Source organism: Mauremys mutica, chromosome 2 (genome assembly GCF_020497125.1).
Source record: "Mauremys mutica isolate MM-2020 ecotype Southern chromosome 2, ASM2049712v1, whole genome shotgun sequence".
In the NCBI taxonomy this organism is placed as follows: Eukaryota; Metazoa; Chordata; order Testudines; family Geoemydidae; genus Mauremys; species Mauremys mutica.
This window is the reverse complement of record NC_059073.1, coordinates 265,539,803-265,563,927: the sequence shown is the minus strand read 5'-3', so window position 1 is coordinate 265,563,927 and position 24,125 is coordinate 265,539,803.

The window sequence follows — 24,125 nt, the reverse complement described above, 5'->3', positions numbered from 1 at the left end:
TTTATTTTGGCTTTACTTTGCATTTCTTAAATGGTTTGTTTGATGCATTGAGAGACGTTGGAAACCAAACAGAAAAATAACCTTTCCCCATGTGCTGCAGTTCATCAAATACATGAAAAAATTGGTACAAAATATCCCTGCAGAGATGATTATTGTCCAACACTCATTTCTTTCTTGAGTTACTTACATGGGAAGGGAAAATTTATTGAAGTGTTTGTGTGTTTATGTTGGACAGGGCAACATGAAAACTGAACTAATGCTGTTACAGGAGTGCAATGTAACATTAGTCTGGTCACTACATCTCATTATAAATAAGATTGGGTGCTTTTTTGTACTCCCCAAATGCCCACTGACTTCATTATCCATTGATGTGGCAATAGGAATTTTGAGATTGCAGCATGAAGCTCTACATTTTTATGGACCAAAGTCCTGATTTTGAGAGGGGCTGGCTACCCACAGCTTCCATTAACACCTACAGATTTTTTTGGCCAGTTTTAAAGTCCATTGGCGTTGAGAGCAGTCAACATCAGAGAGAATTGGGCCCCAGATCCTGGGGCCATTGTTCAGGACTTCGTTATGCACTTTGAGTGAGTAAAATGTGAGGTGTAGCTTCTGGATTTGGCCTGATATTTTGAAAATGTCTTAAATCGACTACTGCTGAATAACTAGCAGTGAAACAGGAAGCTGCCACCTTGAAGGTTTGGTTATATAGATGGTGACCCAGGAACTACAGCTCAGCCATTGAATGACAGACAAAGCAGGAGACTTCCAAGGTGGGGTATGGAAAGTTTATTTTAAAATGTGTTTAATTAATCAACCCTGGAGAATGAACCACACCTGAAACAATATTTTTTCTACCAAAGGTTCTGCTTCTGCTCCCATTTAAATCTGTGGGAGTTTGTCCAGTGACTTCATTGGAGGTAGGATTAGTACTGACTTGTGCTGGCATTGAGGGCACACTAAGCACCTCTCAAGAGGGGCCTAGCAGCTTGCAGGATCAAGCTTTGATACAGCAAATCTGTATTTGAAATGTCATTCTTACTGAGCTGCCTCAGCTGCTGTAGTCACGCGAGCTGGTGTGCCGAGCAATTCCCTGAAGAGGGATACTTTGTTCCTTGGTGGTGATGAGATTTTCCATTTGTGAAAGGTGGCTTGACAGCCCTGCAGACTGGAGCACCCTATTTGCCACAGAAAGGCTGTGTTTGCTTCTCCCACACCTCCTCTCCAAGGTGGTTTCATCTTGGTTGGGGGAAAATGCACCTCTAAGAGCAGGGCAGAAGTCAGATCAGTTCCCATGGTCCATTCAGTCCTTGGCTTCTCTACTGAGGCTGTCAACAATGATCTGAGTTCCAAGGTTTGTGATGCTGGCCTTTATGATAAGGTCTCTTATCAATTAGGGAAATATTAGCCCAAGAGTCTTATTTTGTATTCACATGGCATATGAACCTGCCATGAGATAGTAACAATATTTGATATATAGGGCCCTACCAAATTCATGGCCATGACAAATGCGTCACAGACCATGAAAGCTGGTCTTTTGTGTGCTTTTACCCTATACTATACAGATTTTATGGGGTAGAGCAGCGTTTCTCAAACTGGGGGTCCTGACCCAAAAGGGAGTTGGGGGGGGGGGGCTCACGGTATTGCCACACTTACTTCTGTGCTGCCTTCAGAGTTGGGTGGCCAAAGAGTGCCAGCTGTTGGCCAGGTGCCCAGCTCTGAAGGCAGAGACCCACCATCAGCAGCGTAGAAGTAAGAATGGCAATGCCAGACCATGCCACTCTTACTTCTGCGCTGCTGCCTTCAGAGCTGGGCAGCCAGAGAGTGGCAGCTGCTGACTGACGGCCCAGCTCTGCAGACAGCAGCACAGAAGTAATCATGGCATGATATGGTATTGTCACCCTTACTTCTGTGCTGCTGCTGGCGGCAGCCCTGCCTTCAGAGCTGGGCTCCTGGCCAGCAGCCACTGCTCTGTAGCTGCCCAGTTCTGAAGGCATAGCCACTGCCAGCAGCAGTGCAGAAGTAATGGTAGCAGTACTGCAATACCTTGTAAAGTAAGCTGATGACCACCCTGAACTCATTTTTGGGTCAGGATCCCTATAATTTCAACACTGTGAAATTTCAGATTTAAATAGCTGAAATCATGAAATTTATTATTTTAAAATTCTATGACCATGAAATTGACCAGAATGGACAGTAAATTTGGTAGAGCTATATATATAATATAATATACAAGTGCGTGCTTGGGGCGGCATGCCGCTGGGGGCGCTTTGCCAGTCGCTGGGAGGGCGGCAGGCGGCTCCGGTGGACCTCCCAGAGACGTGCCTGCGGAGGGTCCGATGGTCCTGCGGCTCCGGTGGAGCATCCGCAGGCACATCCGCGGGAGGTCCACCGGAGCCGCAGGACTGGTGACTGGCAAAGCGCCCCCACCCCCCGCGGCGTGCCGCCGTGCTTGCGGCGGCGAAATGGCTAGAGCCGCTCTGTTCCCCCCAGGTCAGATTGGCACCTGGGGGGTTTTCACCCTTCTGTGCAGTGTGGGACCCAGGTCATTTGCTGACCTGAACTAGAGTAAATGATGAATTCTATGGCACTTGAAGACTTTAATTCAAGATTTGAGGACTTCACTAACTCAGCCAGAGGCTATGGGCCTATTACAGGAGTTGGTGGGTGCAGTTCTGAGGCCTGCAATGTGCAGGACTAGATGATCATGACAGTCCCTTCTGGCCATAAAGTCGGAGTCTGAGTATGCTGCTGGGGCTCTACTCTGCTGTGTGCCAGTGAACCCACTTGAAGTAGTGTTTTACTCCTGGATTCTACAAGGCCGTGTTAGAACTTTATCTAAACCAGTTTTACATGACCCAAGCAAAGGGAGACTCTTCTACAGGCTGGCGCATCTCACAATTCAGAATTTGTGTGCTAGGGAAAATACAGATTTACTTTTGTGTTAATTCATCCCATTCCACCAACTTTTATTCCACATGAACCGCTGTGGGTGTTTATAGCCTTCATAGACTTCAAATACTTGTAGATGGTTATCATATCCTCCTCCCTTAGTCATCAATTGGCCAGGCTACTCATATTGAATTCTTTCAGCCTGTCCTCATTTAGTCATTCCCTCCAGCCTCTTAATTATTTGTTGTTGTGTTCTTTGAATTCTCTCCAATTTGTCAACATCTTTGTGGGCCTCAGAAATGAGCGCAATATTCCAGGTGCAGTCTCAGCAGCATTCTGTAACCTGGACCTATCATGGCCCTGCTCTGTGATGCGATCCCTCTGTGTATACAGCCTCAAATCACACCAGCTTATTTTGTTTCCATGTTGCAACTCCAGGTCATATCTAACTTGTTGTCCACTATCAGTGCTCTGCTTTCTAGGTTTCTCCCTTATATTGAATAGCTGTGTTTTGGATTATTTTCCCCAGATGTATAAACTTCCGTTTTCCCAAGCTCAGTCTAATTCTGTTATTTCCTGCTTATATTTCTAATCTCTCAGTCTCTCTGCATTATTTCTGTATCCTCCTCTGTTTGTTTCAGATTGTTTGGCCAAAATCTGGAGAAAATGGAGATGAGCCAGCATGTGAATCCAGGAACTCTGCCAGCCATTTTGCAAAGGAACCATCCAGTTCACCAGATTTCATCCCTTCACAGGCTACAACAACAAGAAGCAAGTTAACAAACTGCTTTCTTTTCCTAGCATAGCTGCCTGATTACCAAGAGATGTATTGTAGTGGTTTGCAGGCACGCATTTGTGATCACAGATGCTTTCAGAACTACATCTCCCAGAATAACCTGCAGTGGGTCCTATGTGTCATAAGGGAAAAGGAGCAGACAAAATTTTCAAACACAGTTTAAAGTTAAGCACCAAAATGAACATGTCCTGATTTTCAGAGTTGCTGAGCACTTGTAGGTCCCATCAATAATTTTGGCTATAACGTCTACTTAAGATAGGGTGACCAGACGTCCCGATAAAATTGGGACCATCTCGATATTTGGGTGGCTGTCCCGCGTCCTGTCCGATCTTTGGTCGGGATGCAATTTGTCACGATATTTCGCTCCACTGGCAGCACTCGGCTTTTTTTTTTTTTTTTTTTTGCTCCACCAGTGGACCATCCACCCCCGCCCAGGTGTCCCGATATTTTCTTCATCTCATCTGGTCACCCTAATTTAAGAGGAGGGGCTCCTCGCAGGTCATTCTGAGAGATGCAGTTCTGATTGCAATGGGTGTTAGGTGCCTGTAAACGTCTGCTGTTGGGGTTCGCCCCGCTCTGGGGCGGCTGGGAGCCAGGCCGCCTCACTATCCGCATCCGGTACACTGGTGAATTAGCCTGGTGGGGCAGGGAACAGCCAGGAGCTCAGGCCCTCAGGCAGGGGCTGAGCAAACAGTTCAGCAATTTAAGCCCAAGCCCTAGGTCGGGGCGGGCAGCAAACCATGGTTCAGGGCTCAGACCCTCGGGCAGGGGCTGAGCAAACCGTTCAGTATTGAGGCCCTGGCCCTAGGTCAGGGCGGGGCAGCAAACAAGAGTTCAGGGCTCAGACGCTCAGGCAGGGGCTTAGCCAAGTAGTTCAGTATATAAGCCCAGGCCCTAGCTCAGGGCGGGGCAGCAAACAACAGCCAGGGCTCAGACCCTCAGGCAGGGGCTGAGCAAACAGTTCAGTGGTTTAAGCCCAGGCTCCTGGGCCTGAGCGTCGGGGCGAGGGGGGAGACTGCCACCCGTGAGTGGGGTGGCAGGGGGGACGCAGGCCCACCCACTCCTCTGCGTCCCAGCCTGGGGCCCTAACAGCAGCAGGCAGCCTGCTGCTGTGTCAGTGGGGATCCTGGCCGCAACACACTGCCATTGGCTCTGGGTGTGCTGCAGCTAGACTAGGGTCGGCTGCCCCCGGGCTACTTCCAACCTCCCCCTCTACCGGTACCTGTGTCTCAGCGGCGTCTTCCACAGCATCCCACACCATGGGCTCCTCAGGATACTGAGCGAGGGGTAAACTGGGCAGCTCCTCGGGGTCCCTTTGTACCGGTCGGCTTAGGGGCTCTTCCAGCGTCTGGTCGGTGTCATCTCCGCAGGTACGGCCAGTCCTCGGGTCGGTCGCAGGCGGCAGGAGTCTCCCCAGCGGGAGCTAGGGCACCAGCGTCTGGCCTCTCCGGCAGCCAGGCAGCTTCTGAGCCTTGGGGCAGGGCTTTTATACTTCCTGTCCTGCGCCGTGACCTCTGAGGGGCGGGTGCAGGCTCCAGTGACTCCGCCCACTTTGGCATCCGTAAGGGCTCATCCCTCTCTGGAGCAGCTGGGAGCCAGGCTGCCTCACTACAGTGCCTAAATATTTTTGAGGCTTGGGGCCTGAGAGTATGTGCCATTACTGTGCTTCAGGGCTCTAGCGTGAACGGTGTTACATTTTTCTCTTCAGCAATGTTCTTTACCAGCTCAAGCCCACCCAAAATACCTTCCAGTACAGCTACCGGATGTCCCAAACCTGACCATTTAGTCAGCTCTGGCTTTGCTTTTATTTTATTTCTTTTAACAAAGGTTACTCTCAGTTCTTGGATGTTATCAGCTGCTTCACAGCCTTTCATCAGTGCATCACTCACTTCCTGAGGGCCTGTTTTCCACTTGATGACTGAGGAGTTGCCTCTGCTGCCAGGAACTGAGCATTTTTAATTTCACTGCCTTGAGGTTTGAGGAAAATGGATCTCTTACAGGAAATGGTTTCTATTTCACGATTTCATTAGGCTGTAAAGGATTCTGCAGACTAATATTCACTGAAATCAGACTTAATCCTTAGAACGGTCTCTAATATCCCGATGTATGACACCTGGAAAGTAAGTTTCAGTCTGTGGGAGGCGGTTCGGGATCACACTGAACAAGAGCTGGGGAGAGGATAGCCCCTGCTTTGTGGGCAGGGATCCTCTTTACAGACTCTGATGGAATGGGGTTGATCAAAACAAGAGCACGTACACTAATCTAAGGGCTCAAAACCAAGTACACTACAAGCGCATTTTCAGCTCCACAGGCAGCTTCTGCCAAGAGAAATCCTACAGTCCTAAGCCAGGACCATGGAAAACATGAAGAGCTCGATCTTTTGTGCAGCTGTAGCAGCTGCAAAGTCTCATCCAGCATAATTGTTTCTGACTGTAAAAGGAGCTTGCCAGCCCTACGTGGCTCCAGTGGACTGCCTGGCGCTGCCAGGGCTAGATCCACAAATGGATTGAACTGCCACTTCTGGCACCTAAATCCAAAATTCACACCCTCAAAACCTCCACTTAGCTGCTGCCTCACTGTGTAGGTGCCTAAATTTTTGCTGGTAAAGTTCCTTAGGCAGCTAAAAATTGGCCAGCAGAGATGTGGCCAGATGCCTCGGTTTAGTTGCCCAAACCCCTAGTTCAGGCCTATGTCCCAGCAGGATCTTCAAATCTGGTGTTCTCCAACTTATCTCACTTGTCAGCCCTGGTCTGGTGAGCATTCCCCCAGCTGCCTAATGGATCAGGCACCGTACAATACAACACAACATTGCTGCTGGTGCTGCAGCCACCCTCCTCCTTTAGCTCAGTGATGAGAACATACACCTGCCCTGTGGGAAACCGAGATTCAATTGCCCCCTCAGCCTGCTCTGGCGAAGGCAGCTGAAGTTGTCCCTCCCCCTTCCTAGAAGAGTGCCCTAACTGCTGGGTGACAAGGGATTCTGGGACAGGACTTCCTCACTCTCTCCTATTGATATGGTTCTACTTTATATAAATACTTAAATATTCATTGAGCCAGAGCATAGGAGCGTGACGCTATACCTGGTTTAGGGTGTTCACCTGAGATACAGGACAGCCAAGATCAAGTCCCCCTGGTGCAATGCGTATTTAATTCATTATCCACAGTGGAGCTGCTGCAACAGGACAAACTGAGCAAGGCCTGCCTCAGACTATCCTTAGCCCCATGCTTAGGGCACTCTCCTGCGAGGGGGAATCTAAGGGTATGTCTACACTGCAAAAGTCTCAGCCGTGGCTGCAGGGCTCCCACTATGGTGCTAAAAATAGCCATGTAGATGTGCCAATTTGGGCTGGAGCTCAGGCTCTGAAGCCTTGGGGGGGGAGGCCCTCAGAGACCCAGTTGCAGCCTGAGCCGGAACATCTACATGCTATCCAGTGCAAGCCTGAGTCTGCAGAGCTGGGTTCTGAGACTTGCTGTGAGGTTGGTTGGGTTTTTTTGTTTCATTTTGTTTTTTTGCAGGGTATATCTACACTTTCTCTAGCAGGCCCTGACCTTGTGGCACAAACGGGAGTGTCCCTATCTGGTCCTGTGGATTCCAGCGGTCAATTGCCATGTGTTGAATCCTCCTTTGCAAAAGCTGCTCTCGATATTCAGAATTCTTGGTTGTCTTGGGCAGAGCTCAGCTGTCTCTCCCTTTGGAACCAAGAGCTCCTGTGGCATCCGTGATCTTTGGGAGCATCAGAACATTGAATGTTAAAAGGTGAGATTAGTGGATTTGATCAGGCATCTAAGGCACCCAACAGCTGTCCATTTCCTTCCAAAGGAGCTAAGAATGCAAGGCCTTACTCTTTGCCTTGGGTTTCCTATAATAACATATACATTAATAAAACCTCTGCCTGTTCATGGGAAGGGAAAGAGAACAGACTCTGTCTATGTGCAGGCCACCCGCTAGGAGTTATGGAAGGTGCTCAAGTACTATAATCACCTCTGTATCATTTGAATACTAAATGGACTCAACCTCATTCAGTCATATCAATCCCTCCACAACTTGCCCCTCCCCCATCTCTGAGGACCATCCCTTCCATCCCTTTTTCCTCCCTACTGTTGGTCATTGCTTGCCCTTTGCCCTTCAGCTGTGCTGACTCTGCCTCCTGGTTCAGTGGCTGGGGTGAGAGCTGTTGGAAGGAAGCAGCCATATTCTGATGCCACCCTGGTACAAGTGAGTGTTTTGGCAGCTGGGAGCTGAACCAGCTCAGCCCTTCTTTGGGGAATAGTCCCAGTCCACCCCATCCCTTTGGTGGAAATCCTGCCCTAACTCCAACACAAATACCACCTATTCCTCTCCTAAAACACTCTGAAATTTACCCTGTTCCCAAATATTAACAAATGACACAGGGGCTAAAAATAGCACGCTCCTCCACCCAGAACAAAAAGCACAAGCAACAACTCTAAATGTTGCAGAGCCCAAACAATCCTTTCTACAGCTCTGGAAACACACCATTCTAGTAATGTATTGTGAGATGTATAGAAATTATAAATGTAATACAATACAAAGACGGACGCTTAAAAAAAAATCCTCCATTGCACAGTATCCCGCCAAAAGTATAAGGGGCTCAGCTAGGAAATACTGAAGCTGTTCAGCACAACTTTGTCTTTAAAGAAATTCAACTTTTTGCAAAATACGATGGCTGTGAGGTGACAAAGTACCTCACAAATAGAATAAAAAGAAAGAACTAGTTTATGCAGCACAAGAGCTGTTGTAAAGCCAAGAGCTAAAAACTAGCAGCAGGTGTTACTCCCTCCTCCAGACTGGGCTAAATGTGGGTAAAATTTCCTGACAGTTTTGAAGGCAAGAGAACACGAGGGTGACTCATGGAGAAGTAGGGGGTGGAGCTGGGCACTTGAGGGAAGAGTGAGAACTGGTGGCTCTCACTCCAGCAGGGTTTGGCAAGGTGATTCTTACTGTAATTAGTGTTAGCAGTGAACTAAAGCAGCTCTCTCTCTCTCTCTGGGCAGCACAGCAGGGTGAAAAATGTAGCAAGCTAGCAAATCCCAAATCGAACAGCTGTGGGCCAGATATCCATAGCTGATATGTGCCAGATGTATGCCACTGCTGAACTGGTCACAGAACTGCCAGTTGCTTTGCCTGGGCTTGAGAGGCAGATCGGCCGAGGGGGGAGGGGGGAGGAGTTTGCAGTGGGGGGAGAGTTTGCAGCATAATGTTACATGTGCACACACTGCCAAGTCACACAACTCGCTTTTTTTCCTTCACTGTTAAAATTCCCTTGTGCCTTTCATTTCGGATGCCCTAAGTGAGCTTCGCCAATATGCATAACAGGGAAATTTTTCCAAGCCCCACCTCCCCCCTCTGAGAGCATCCATCAGGCAGCCCTTCCCCTGAGCTCACCCAGGCCTAATTACAGCTAATAACTGTAAACAGAGTAAAAGCCACGTAACTGTACTGTGCTGCTAGAACACCAACTGCAAACTCACAAGCTGGCCTGCTCTTTCCCGTTACTGAGATGCCTGTAAAGTGAGAGGGCCTGATCCACGCACTCAGCCTGCTTCCGGCCCCAGTGAGCAAGCACAAGCGCTGAAATATTCAAAACAGGAATGGTGAGCAAGGGTTAAAAGGAGCTGGGACATTTTTCAGCCAAGTTTGAGAGGCAAATGTCCGATAGGCCAAAGCATCTCCCACAAGCCAGAGCACACTCAGCGTCACACCAGCCTGCATAAAGACAGATATTAGCATCAATGTTACGTGAGGAACAATGCACATTCTGTTGCTGGCAGGATGCCACAGTCTTCCCCTCTCCCCGCCTCCTCCCTCCCCCCCACAACCTACTGGATTAGTTGAATCAATAGTTCCATTATAGCAGAAATGCCTCCCTGGGTATTTCTGCAAATATATGGTACAAATTGAAGGAGTGGCCTGTGATTGCCTTATATGTAAACCAGCCACATATTATATAATACACTGGCCTGTATGTGTTCAAATGTGCCCTCTACTGGATGGATTATCAAGATGCTCCAGTATTTAGCCATTTGTAAACATCTTGCTTTCCGGTGGCTGACTTGAAACCAGATAATAAGTGACAATATTACAACCAGTTACCAGAGAGTCTTTTGGCTGTGGTTTTTGGAGCCAAAGACCATGACTAGAGCAGGATGAAGAGTGGGGGAAGATATTTGTAAATATTTTGGCAAATGAGACGACAGAATTTGTTTGTGATAATGATCATGGGACTTTGGAGCCTGTGGTTGTATTTCATTTAGTGACAAAATGCACTTTGAGAGGAAGAGTAGAACTGCCATCTTAGACTTTAATTTGTGGGATGTCTGAAGGAAGCTGCTGCACTTATCACGCAGATGTGCCTATTTCAGAGAAGTTGCAGGGGACAACGCCTTAGTAACTTCCATAAAAGACAGATGAACTGATGTGCCCAGTGCCTCATCACTGGGAGTTGATCTGTTGCCTCAACACTGACAGGAATGGAAGGTCCCAATAGGGCTTGAAACCTGGGACTTCTGAACCTAAAGGCAGGAGCCGCTACTGCTTGCCCTAAACAACCAGCTCGATTAACTTAAATGCAGTAAGGCAGAAAAAATCTCCTACATGGTCCAGCCACTAGAAAGAAATAAAGCCCCTTGTTGCATTAGTGTGAGCTACAAGCATAGACTCATAGACCCTCTATAGCCACTGAACATAGGCAGAAATAAACCTGTTTTTAAAATCCTATTTGAAGCCTGGGTCATCTCCCTATATGGTACAGTGTCAGCAATAGGGATAAGCTCATGTCCTAGAATGGGATTTAACCACAATCCCTTCCAAGCCTGAGTTGTGAATGCTGTGGATGCAGCCTAACTGCCCCTGTGGAACTGTAAGAATGACAGACACCTCAAGAAAGCAGCAGCTAGCAGGCTCCAGTAGTGTTGCTAAAGTATTCCCTGTTTCCCTCCAGTATCTGATTTTTTTTTGGACAGTAAATTATTGATGCTGCCGCTCTATGCTGAATCATACACCACTACGTATCATGCCATCATGACGTAATTGGCACGATGAGCGTGTACATTTTTGGAATCCAAGTACGGTGCAATAATTAAATTATAAATCTTAAACGTGAAACATTAAATTCTCAGTTTTGGCAAACAAACCCGAAATGGCTGCCCATGTTCAGCCTCCCCCCTGCCTTTGGCACTGGCAACTGTGACATGCCAGCATTGCCTAGATAAAGCAAGAATCTTCTATGAGATCACATTTCCTTTTTCCTGAATTTCCATGCCACCCCTGTCTCTAGTAAAAGAGGGTGGCTGATTGCTACTGCAGAGATGGGATTGTGCTGTCCTAGCTGCTCAACCCCTCTGCTGCACAGAAAACACGCCGATGCTCTGTGATTGTGTCTTCTTAGCAGGGGGACGTCAGTGTGAAAGCTGGCTGCGTGCTTAGGGCTGCTGGGGTTTAACATTCCTTACCGGAGTAGTATCACTCCTTTAACCCAGATTGTATAAATTAGCAATCTGGTGGTTTTACTGTATGTAATAGCCTTAACTAGCACCAGTTAACGGTCTATCTTGGCCTGGCCTAGTACAACTTGGAAGCTTAGCAGCCCACGCTAACTTGCTGTTTCTTTCCTTTTATTTTGTAGTCTTTATAACTGTTCAGCACTTTCCAGTTTCCATTGCTTGCTGTACAGCACACGGTATTCACACTAAACTAGTAGCCAGCACTTTTTTTTCCCCCTATGGAGAACCTGAAAATAGTTTTCTGATCAACTTTATCCATCTACATGTTAATGCCGCTTTCGACACACACAAAAAGAAAACCACACTCTGTTTCTCCGGGCTGCACCCTGAGTTGTTCCATAGCATTTACTAGTGCACTGAGCTCCAAACGAGCTCTCTTAATTAGCCTGAAGTGCCATCTGCTGGTTGTATGTGTCAATGTCACATTTCTCTGCCACTCCGCTGCTATTTGCAAACACCCAATGCTTCTGATTTCAGCCATGAGGCTGCAACATTCAAGGTTTTAGACCTCAACTGGGAATACCCCAAATGTAATATTTTTCTGGCAATCCTCAAAATGGTGGGATAAGGACTCAAAACATTTAGATAACTACACAGTTTTGGGCTGTAGCTTTCAAGCGAATTTATCAGATATAGAATTAAACTGGAAGGAACTAAATTACTTTACTAGAACTTAAATAGTTGCACAACCCAAAGGATTCAGAGATGCTGAAACCTCTGTATATTCACTCAGTCAGTGCAACTATAAGGTGGAAAAAGCGATAGCTGTGCTTGTCTTTAAGGAAGAGCTGAAGTAAAGAAGGTTTTTTTTGTTTTTGTTTTAAATCTCCTGGGGTTTTGAAGCTGTTTGGTGAAAAAGCACCTTGAAAGGTTTCTCCACTTTGAGCTTTTGCCTAGTCAACTCTAGTGAGCAACAGGTCACATATGGCCAGTCAACGGCTAAAGTAAACCAAAAAGACCATCTGTTGCCTTTAATCTTTGGCTGGGCGATGGGGGGGACAGGAGAAGGAAGAGAGAGAGAGAGAGAGAGAGAGAGAGAATTTCCTGATAATAACAGCAAGTGCAGTAGCAGTGAGACTGCTGTTAGCATTGGCTGTTAGCATCAGGAAATCCAGACTCCCAACACCATTGCATTAAAACAAGCTCCACTGCACCTAAATAACAGCCATGAACAGAAGAGCAACTTCACAGGATGTAATAAAATAATCTGAGAGAGGGGGGTGTGAGGCATGTGAGAGGTTAAAAAAAGCAGTCACTAAAGCCCAGCTTACAGGAGTTATACTGAAAGCCAGGCAATGACATTCTCAGGCTGTGTTTCACAACGCAAGTTTTTTACTCTTTGGCTGCAGTTTAATGCCAGTGTTGTTAATTGCATACATGTACTCATACATACACTTGTATGACAAAAGTCCAGAGACACATAGGCCAATACTGTGAAATCTCTCTAGTTACATAAAAGTGGCCAGATTTTCAAAGGTGCTGAGTACGAGTGGCTCCCAGCTACTTCAGTGGGATTTGTGGGTGCTCAGCACTTAACACCAGGCCTCTTTTATTTCAGGTGTCTAACTCTGGATTTAGTGGCCTAAGTTTAGACACTCAGATTTGAAAATTTTGGCCATAACCATCTTATGACACCGTCTGAAGTCTCCATGCTTCGATCCGCTGTAGGCTTCAGCCAATGAAGGGTGACATGACCCTTTGCAATGTCATTCTTGTAGAAGTTTTTAGCCACTCTGACATGATCAGACACTCCTGAGCAGGTCTGACTTTCCATCCAGTACAGATGGTGATATTGTGGGAGAACTGAGACACAATCACACTCATATACCTTATATATTGCCACTGTTCTCATAGTGGCTGGAAAGGGCATTGCCCTCGAACCAGCTATATTGTACAGTACTGTAGCTACTCATCCGTCCTCAGAAGATCTCATGATCATGCATCATATGATGAGACATAAGCTATTACTGCATGAAACAGAATGCTCTCATGTTAAATTCAGACAAGGATAGCATATTAGATTGGCTTCTTTTACAAACTGTAAGCATGTTATTTTTCTTTGTAACCCTTCAGAGGCGTGTAACCCCTTTGGGGTTTAGAAAGCATGGTCCCTTTAAATCTTTTTCCTAAGGGGGAAGGGGGAGCAGTGAGAGAAAGGAGGGAAACTTCAGTGGGCAGCTCTGGAGCTCCAAGAGAGAGAGAGGCAGCAGCCCACAGGCCCTCGCAAAGGAAGCAGCAGAGAACCTGCCTGATGCCTGGGAAGGCCAGGGCGGCCAACCGGGGACACCCCAGGACAGGAGCCAGGAGGAGCACTGTGCCAGGGAGGAATTGCCCGAGAAGGACAGGCCGGAGCTGGACCCAATATCACAGCTGCCCAGAGCTGCATGGGGCTGTGAGTACTGGGGCTTGTGACTCTGCATTGGGAACAAGGAGGGAGGTTGCTAGATAGTTAAGTGGGGAGGTGGTCACTCTGTGTGGCTTTGCAGAGAGCGGCAGAAGAGGGCACCAGAGAAGGTTGTTGGGGGAAAGTTCACTGGTGCCAAAGACAACCAGGAGCACCCAAGACTCAACACTGGACTGGAACTTTGCTCAGGACTCCTGAACTCTGTGTGCAGACACATTGCTCGGTATCTGCCCTTTCAAACTGAGCTACCCCTGGACCCAAGGGGCCTTGGTTTGGATGCAACCCTGTTCTACTGCTCCCCCTATATTTCCCCTTGTTGTATTTCTTCTCTCGTCCCTTTGTAAATAAATATTTCCCTTTTCTTATATCCATTGTACTTCTCCTGTGGGTGTGGGTGTTCACGCGGGGGGGGGGGGGGATTTGGAACAGGTGCCCCTGGGATGGAAGGGATTTCTCCTGCTGCATTCCTGTGCACGCCTTCTCTTGGCCAGAGCTGCCTGCAGAGCAGACTCCATCTTGGCCATGAGAGTGCTGAAGTCACACATGCAAATTAGCCATACAGGAAAGGTGGTGATTGGTTGAATTACCTCAGATATTACAAAGTTCTAGGATTCCTAGTATGGCATAGATATATACGTTACTGTAGCTGTACACTATGCAGGGGTCATTTGTAAAGTCAAAACAGCTGAGAACTTAACAATTGGACAGCGATATCCAGTGATATTCTGAACAAAAAGAGCCCTCAGCCATGTTTATAGCCTCTTCCATCACTTCATACTGACTCAGATATTCTAGGCTTCAGAGGGACACATACTAACACTCTGGAATTTTATTATACAGATATATTAAAGAGGAGGAAGGGCGTGGTCCTTGGAGATCTTTTTACCTGGGTTTGATTTCCTCTTGCCTTTTCCACAGCATTTGGGTGTCTGTTCCACAGTGCTCATTTACAAGCAATACCTCATAGGCTCCAGCTCAATTTTCTAGTTGTTAGAACAAGGACTGTAAATCAGGACTCAGTTCTTTTTTAGACTCCACCGCTCACTTGTATAACTTTGGGCATGTCACTGTGTGCCTCAGTTTATCTATCAGTTCAAAATATGTGACTAACAAATACCAATGTAGTTTGCAGGGGGAGTTGTGAGGCATAATTAGCTCATATTTGTAAAAAGTAGAGCTGGTTAGAAAAATTGACAGAACCATATTCCAACAGAAAATATGGTTCTGCTGAAATCAAAATTGGGTCATTTTCTTGGGTCAATCTGCTTCTAAATTGGGTCATTTTTCTGGAATTACATTTTAGAAGAAAAATGGAAAAAAGTTCCAGCAGTGTTACAATATCCTGTCTCGCTGTTCTTGGAATAAAACATTTTTATTTTTTGAAACTTTTTTTCAAATTCTATTTTTTGTTATATATTAATATACTTTCCTTTGGAGAATTTTGAAATTTCGATTCATTCTGATTCAAAATGAAGTCAAAATTTTAAATAATTTTTTTCTCCTTCCAGAAATGGAACTTCATCCTCTCCAAAGCACTAATAAAATGGTTTGAGACACTGTAGCGGGGTGATTGCCCCACTCCTGGCCAGAGGGATTAAAACCAGCCCTGGGAGGCAAAAGCTGGGCTGATTGGGGGAAGCAGCCTCAGCTGGGGGCCATGCCCCAATCAGGGTCCAGCTGGCCCTATAAAGGCCAGTGAAGCCAGGTGCTGATATAGTCTCTCTCTGGCTGTAGAGAGAGAGATGGGTCTGGTTGCTGGGGAACTAGATAAGGTACCTGAGCTGGAGCAGGGCTGGGGGAAGGCCCAGGGAGCTGGGGAGCTCTGGCCTGGAAACTCCTAGGTTGTGGCCTAGTCTAAGACCAAATAGGTATTGGGGTTGCAGGGGACAGCCCAAGGCTAGGCCAAGGCAGCTGGTCTAAACCTCCCTTGCCTGTGATGAGTGGCTTATTCTGCAGTCTACCCCAGGGAGTGGGGGCTAGATGATGACTGGCAGTAGCCTACGACTGAGGGGAGGTGGAGAATGAGGGTTGAGGGTTCCCCGGGGAGGGGAGGCCCAGCGAGACTGCAGGAGGCAGCACCCTGGCCTGAAAGGGGCACTGGGGTCCGAAAGGGACTTGGGACCCAGCAGAAAGTGGGACACCGGCCTGCAGAGGGCACTCCTGGGTCAAAGAGCTAATTCCCAGGACGACCAACAGGAGGCACCGCAGGGGTGAGTAGCTGCCTCGTTACAGACACTTAAAAGAAAGTTGCTATAAGTGCATTATATTTATTGACCGACAGCACCAGCAGTAGTTGTGTTTTCTTGAGAGAGAAATGGTAATTTCCTTCTTGTTGAGGACAGATGAACCTGAAATATTAAGGACACTGGACAAGCAATAGAAGAGTTGGAATGCTCAGCAACTCTGAGAAGGCACTAAAGTAGAAGAAACAGAAACTGTGCCACCCACTAGAATCCCTTTAGCAACCAGAAGTGCAGACTTGGTGTCCTGCTCATACAAACATAGGTAAGGACAGAACATGTGTATCGTGAAAGAAAGGCCATATTTTATTCTTTAAGACTTTACAGAAATGAAAGTAGTGTGGTCAGTGGGGAGAAGATGGAGAAACAAAAGAAAAAAGCAAGAGGATTTGCTTGAATTTTACATGAATGAAGAGCTAATTCCTTGAATGACTCTCCAGAATAAACATGATCCTTTTAGTGAAAAAATTATACAAGTAGATGAAATTTTGCATACTTTGTAAATAAAACAAGACAGATTGATAAATTGGTTATCACTTAGAGAGCAAATAAATTAATCACACAGAAAACAATGGTTTTCCATGGGTTCAGAGGCACTTATAACAGTGTTACCACTCCAGCTGCATTATAAATAACATCCGATTTATGAAGTTAGGAAGCAGATGCATTTCCTAGTAATATGTCACCATTATCTAGAATAGGCAATAAAATCTAGGATACTATATATTTCCTGGCTGCATTAAAAACAATTAATATCCCCATAAAGTAAACTCAACCACAAGTGCAATTTAAAAATTAGTTGTTCAATAAGCTGATTGCATGTCATAGACTGATCTCATTACAGACCAAGATATTTGACAAGGGTCACATCTTTAAGGAGCAGCTAGTGTAAGAGAGTCTGGAGCCCAGAGATTTCAATTTGGGATAAGAGTAAATTTAAACTCAAACTAAAATACTAAGTGAAGATATCAACATTTACCAGACACCGGACAGGAAGGCTCTCCTGGTCATTTTGGAAAACTGTTCCTACATTTGCTTTTCTCCAGTCTTGCTGCATGGCACCTCCTCAGCTCTCCATGGCTTTTCAAAAATAATTCAGAGCTATAGTAAACATAATGGTTAATCCCATCAATAACTCAATGCAGCCTTCTGAAAAATGCTTCAAAATGACCAAGATTAAGCCAAAACTTAACTGGCCATCTGTGCCATAATGTTAATGAGAAAACCCTATATTTTTGCTGCTTGTCAACAAAAATGGCTGGGTGACTAGAATATTATGAGTATGTAAAACAAGCATGGTGAATGCATGGAGTGGCTATTCATCCATGGGAACATTTTCCATCCCTCTACTTCCCTGTTTTGCACGAATCATTATTTGTTACGAGGTATTTCCCTTCATTTGTTAGTGAAGTACACTTCTGCTGCCTGTCCTCTGTATTAGTTAAGCCCCATAAAAGAGTTGCATGGGGAAACCATTCATGAAGAAGAGGTTACTCATCCTGTGCAGTAACTGTGGTTCTTCAAGATGTGTGTCCCTATGAGTGCTCCACTTCAGGTGCATGTGCGTTCCATGTGCCTTTGATCAGAGTCCATGTTGGTTGCATATACATCCTACACAGCCTCCTACTCTGCATCAAGGCTATATAGGTCTGAGTGGGTGAACAACCGTTAATTCTTTCTCTAGTGCAAGGCCCACAGTGGAAACTCTGAAGTGGAAGGAAAAGGAGCTGAGCCCCCATAGGAGGACACATCACCAAGAACCAGAGTTAGGTCACTGCAAAGGGTGAGTAACCTTTTGTTTTTCGACTAGTGTCCCTGTGGGTGCACTCTGGTACAGGTTACTCCTGAAAGCTGTATCCCCAAAGGGAGGAGGGAGGCACTTTCTCACTGAGGCTTGAATAATCTTGGCTAGATTTGACAACATGAATCTGTCTATGGGAAGGTAGGCCCTGGATGCCAATGAATACAAGGATGCTGCTATGAGTTGTATTTGCTGTACAGGGGGCAAGATAATGTAAAAAAAAAAAAAAACTGAGTTGAAAACCCAATTCCAGGAACAGCAAAAAGAACCTCTGCATGCCTGCCGGCCCTGATTCGTAAGACTGAGCCTGGAACAGCCAATTATTGAGGTACAGAAATAATGACAAAGGCCTCTTGACACAAGTAAATGGCCACCACCACAAGAACCCTTAAACACTCTTGGAGTTGAGGAGAGGCCAAAGGGGAGCACCCAGTATTGAAAATGAACCTGGCCTATAACAAAAGGCAGGTATTTTCTGTGAGGTGGACGTATCGTTCTATGGAAATAGGCATCTTGTAGGTGGAGGACCAAAAACCAATCCCGTGAATTTAGTGAGGGAATTATGGCTGCCAGAGTCCCCATATTGAACTTCTGAGAATATACAAATTTATTTAGTAACCTTAAATCTAATATCGGTCTCCACCCTCAGTTTGCCAGTGGTACAAGAAATTACATCAAGTAGAAACTCTTTCCCTGTGTATAGCAGGAAGAGGATCTATCACTCTTAAACAAAGAAGGAAGTTTATCTCCTGACTCAGTTGGTCTTTGGTACACAGAGAATTAGCTTGGGTGGGATCTCTGGGCAGTTTGTAAGCTACTCAATTTTCTTATGTTCACGGGGTGTAAATTCCCAGCCATTGTAAAGCAGCCCTGGAGTCTTTCAAAACATGCAGGGATTCTCATTACTCTGATGGAAGGTACTCAATAAATGCAGTAAATTTGGTGTAGTTTGTGTAATTATATTCTGCAACGGTTGCCCGGTAATTTGCAATCTGAAATTGCAGGCTACATCTGAGTAGACTTCCGTACAAAAAGATCCAAGCACTTCTGGTCTTTGACAGATGGAGTCAATTTGGTGTGGTTATTCTCCCCTGCTCGTTCGCTGCATCCCATCACCATATAATTAGATGGGGGATGGGAGAATAAAAAGTTTGAGTCTTTGGTAGAGACCTAACTTTTTTTTTTTTTAATATCTGCCCGCTTGCAACTTGGTGGTACTGTTGCTGGGGTCTACTAGCCCATCTTCACTGGATCCAAACGCACCTTCTTGACTGGTTGGTGTTGCCAACTGTAGAATCTCTGGCAATGTGTGTTGTGATTCCCTGACTTCTTTTGAGGGGTATCACTAGAGTATCTGCTACCATTTTGAGGTCCTGAAATTGCTGGGCAACAACCACCAAAGCCCTACTCTTATCCCCACCCCTACTTTCAAGGCCCGATTTAAAAAAACAAAAAAAAACTGACCTTGAAAACGTACCTGAGAGTCAATACATTCAAACTCGGTGACCAAGGATAGGAACTGAATTACAGAGTCAAGTAAAGCAGGGGCTATCTGTTCCAGTGCCTGAGATGATCCTGGTGGCATTGATAACACAGCAAGAGGCAGCTTCTACAGACAGGCTTTTGATAAAGGTCAAAATTGGAGCTGATTGAAAAATAACAGGCTTTTTACAAAACTCCCAACATTTTCAAAGTCCTGTTTGTTCTGCAAATTTCAGACAGGAACCAACTTTTGGTTTATTGGACAGTTTTCATTATTTTTAAATGACACATTTATGGGTTTTCCCTTTGCCTTTTCTTTCCTCACTTTTTTCCTTGTTACCACGTAAAGAAGGGTCAAAGGGAAGAGGGAAGTGAAAAAAACCCTGAAACCCAACCCCCTTTTTGTTTTCAGGATTCATTAAAAACAAACATTTTTGCTTCGGAAAGGGTGAAAAAAGGGTGGTTTTGTTTCATTTTGTAAAAAAATTTCTACCAGCTCTAGTCAGACTCCAGATTTTGAATTGCTCCTGGAACCATATTGGAAGCCAGCACAGACAATGGCACACAAAAGTTATGCAACACAGAGGGGAAACTCCACTAAGCGGACAGGTGAAATTTCAGTGGTCTTCAGCTAGGACCATTACAGTCTAATATAGAGGCAAAAAGAGGGATGGAGAACTGGAGTACATTCTTTTGTGTGTGTGTGGCTCCCCAGCTATAGTGCAAGTAGCAGCACCCACCAAGATTTGCTTTTCACCCGAGAGCAGCTGTGCACAGGAAGATATTTGTTGTTTGGGTGAATCAATTCATGTGTAACATCACACCCACAAATAAAACCAGGGATTTTCATAGTTCACTGAGGTGAAGTCAATTCAACAGCAATAATGATCTGAGAAATGTGAACACTTTCTTTACAATCGCCCTTTTAGCTCTACTCTGTAATGATGAGCTACTCACTCAATTCTGCATCTAAGGGAGATGAGAAAAACTTGGTGGTTTTATGCCTGCCTTACCGCTCCTTCTCCCCACCCCCACCCCCTTTTTTTTTTTTTTTTAAGATGAGTGAGTGCTGCTGAGTAAAGGCATGTGAAACAGTCCACCCAACAACTCTTTTGCATGCAGTTTTCTGCAGATGCTACCCGTGGCTCAGAATATTTGGTGTAGCCAGCAGCACTGCGTGGACAAAACTGGTATTTCTTATAAACTACACCTTCCATGGAGATATAGGGCTAGATAGCTGCCACCCGATTGAGGCCACCTTGCACCATGCTGGCAGTGTAAAGGGGCTGAAACAGTCCTTGGGGGAACACCCCTAGGCCAGGCATGTTGGGGAACTGATTTGCACAGCTCTTTGCTAGGCTCAGTTTAGGGGCATGCTGAGGCAGCAGCCAGAGTGTAGTCTAGGCTTAGCCAATGCTGGGCTGCAGATCAACTGGTTAGCAGCCCCTGGGGCACCTCTGACTTGTGCTGGGGGTTGTTCTGCTGCCTTGGGGCTGACTGTAATCAGGAGTCACAGATGTGGTGTAAAGCCATCTTTGCCCTCACTTCTTGAGAGAGATCCCAGAATCTGGCTTATTATCCTGGAGATGCAGCCCTGGGTGGAAAAAAAGTTTTGTTGTGGAGCACGTTGCATGTCTAGACCATATGTTTACAGCACAGAGAACTCAGATGCCCCAAGGCCTGGGGTGGGGGGTGACTGGAGGCAGAGCAGGGCTGTAGGAAGCCTGGAACCCAAGAATCTACATTGCTTATGCAGCACAGAAGCTCCATTCCAATACACTGAATGGTCACAGACACATTCCCCAGAGATCAAAAATTAATCTGCTTCAGCACCAAGTCCACAGCTTTGCTGAACCCTCAAGTGCTTTTACCATTATATAGAAATGTGGCAGCTAAATTGCACTCTTAGGAAGATCAGACAAATTTAAGAGGCTGCGGCCTGCTGGCTCCCAGCCCAGCATGCTTTCCTCTAGGATATGGTGGGAGACGGTCTCTGTGTCTCCATGACAGGGCTGCCAAAAGCATGTAATGCAGGATACATAACACTTGTCAGATCTCCCTCCTAAATGTTTCAAAAACTGATCATCCCAACCGGCACCGTCCCTAACACAGGACTGAGACCTGCCAAGCAGGCAGTGGAACAATTGGTGTGATTTGATGTGTCAAGGAACTACATTGCAAGCTGCAGGCATTTCTTGCCAGACAGGTAATCCAACGGGTGTGAGCCATGGCCCTGGGGAATCAGCGTTCATTGCTGCTCCTTTAGAACAATGGGTTTTCAGGAAAAGAGCCGTGGTGTTGGCTACTGTCCTAGAGCAGGGCTGGCCTGCTGAGTCAGTTCAGCATGTTAAAATCAACAGGCACACTGATTATCTACCAGCATGTCCCTGGATTTGTGCTAGCGACTGCTGAATAGAACATTTGTTACCTGATACTCTCCATTCTTGGACTGACCTTGCTGTCATTTGGGCTGTGCCTCTCTCTCCAGCTACTCTCAGGGGGGAGGAGCAATCAGGAGCCGGAAAGGATACGGTGGAAGCAGGCAGGCTCACACCCTCAAACAGGAATGTGGAGAGAAAGAAAGGAGACCTAGCCCCCCCCCCCCCCGCTTTCAGCCTTTGCTGCAGGGCCAGGCCTCTTCAGCCCTAGTCTGACACCATTCTGTCATGATGATGCAGTTTGACATTATGAGTGTAACATTGCACCATGGCAACATTTAACCAAGCTTAGCTGGGGCTCTTGTACAAATTTAGGGGCTCCCCCACCTCCTCCCTTGGGCTTAGGCTCTGACTGTCTGTTCTGACCCTCAGGTGGTCTAAAAGAGGGAGGCTGGAGGTCACAAGCTCTATCAAGCTGCAAGGGAAGGGGAGGAGATGCTGGATGAGTCTCCAATCCTTGCACTACTCAAATCAAACCAGAACATTTCTGACTCATGGAGTTATTCCAGGGTTCTGGGATCACCATCATCTGCTCTGACACTGGGTAATATTATCTACAGACTTCTTGGGGCATTTATAGCACTATTATTCACAGTCAGCTCATTGGTCTGTGTGCTTGTCTTACACTGCCCCATCCAACCACCCCTCCTTCCTGTCCCGACTGCCCCCTGCCATCCCATCAAACCCCCCTCCTTCCTGACTGCCCCTCCGAGATCCTGCCCCCATTCAACCCCCTCTGTTCCCCCCCCCACTGCTCTGCCCCCTATCCACACCTCTGCCCTCTATCCAACCCCCTCCACCCCCTTACTGTGCTGCCTGGAGCAACGGTGGCTGGCGGTGCTACAGCCTCGCCACCTGGCTGGAGCCGGGCCATGCTACCGCCGCTGTCACCACATGACACAGACCAGCTCAGGTCGGGCTCTGCAGCTGCGCTGCCCCAGGAGCTCACAGCCCCACCGCCCAGAGCATTGCACCAGTGGCGGAGCGAGCGAGCTGAGGCTATGGGGGAGGGGCTAGGGCTAGCCTCCCGGGCCAGGAGCTCGGGGGCCACGGGCTGTAATGTGCCCACCTCTGGATTAGATACAGAGAAATAGACTATGAGAAACAATACAGAAGTGGCAGCCACTGTCAACAAGGGCAAAAGTCAAATTAGAAGGCAAATGAATATAAACATGGGGGTAGGCAAGGAAGATCTGTGCCAAAAACTACCTTCCTGTACGGCACTGTACCAAAAAAAAAATCCAACCCATAAAAATGCCCCCGCCTTTGGCCTGGACAAGCTGCAAAGTCAAAACAATTTCCTCCCACAGGAGGAGACATCTTGGGCATATATGATCAATCCAGTCCCTGTCTCCTCTCCAGAGATATGCAATGGTACCTGTACCTAGCACTGTACCAAGAAGCACAGTAGGGCTTTAACACTGACCTCTTAGAATAGAAAAATCTGCTAAAAAGGTAAAGTATTAGCTTCCTTAGCGGCACTGGTCGGTGACTGAAACTGATGTCCTTATGCACTTGAGCAGGTGGCAGCAGGTTCCACGCTGCCTTCCCAGTCATTTCTTAGATTGTTCGATGATATCTACCAACGCATGCCCATATGCCTCTACACAAGGGAAAGCGGTGTGCTCTCCAGCTATGTAGCAGGGTTGACACACTAGTTTTTCCCCTGCTCATCTGCAACCATATCCAAGTGCCAACAGAACATTTTAGGTAGAGAATGCAAGTAGTGGAGAGTCTGTCCAGTTATTTCCACCTGCTCGCCGGTTCAGGTACTGGCTGAGCTGCATAGCTGGTAGTGTAGAGTGAAGGCAAGAGTTCAGGTAGCCAGCTCCAGACAACTATGAGGCAGTTGGTAGAAAGATGCAGGCATTCCCAGTGGAATTTCTCTCTGCCTGCTGAAGTGCCCTTTAAGAGTCTCCCCCTCCCCCAACATTCAGCTCATGACACCTGGAATTCAGAGAGAAGTAATCCATTAGTTCTTTTATAATATAGGAGGCACACTTCATGTGGACTGAAATGAGTGGTTCATGTAACTTACTGACCAAGGCCACTAACATAGTGTTATGGTTTCTCGTTCACTGAGTCCCGCCCACCCCATTTTGCATTACCAGTCTTCACATCATCCAGCCATCTTCAACTGATGAAATAGAGATTTTAGTGCATTCTTTTGGAGGAGTTTGGATGACGCTTTTGCCTTCAAGTAAGGGCCTGTCCACAATTCTTGGTACCAAATATTGAAACCAATTGGAGAAAAACAGTAATCAAAGGTAAGATTACTTGTTTCTTTTCCTTCCTATGCTTCATTAGCCGCCTCTTGTAGCTGAAACACACCAGCTGTGGGTTATTCAAGCATAAAGTTATATTTGTTTTGGTGTGTTTGTTTCCAGCCCATTTCACACCTAACAAATCCTTACATAAACATTCCTGCACATGCGGGGGGATGGGGGGAGGGAAGCAACATTGCTACAGCGGTCTAGATTGCGTGTGTACTAAAAAAAAAAAGCCTTTGAGATCAAATCACTAATTATGACGCATTTAAGTCTGCAAGATG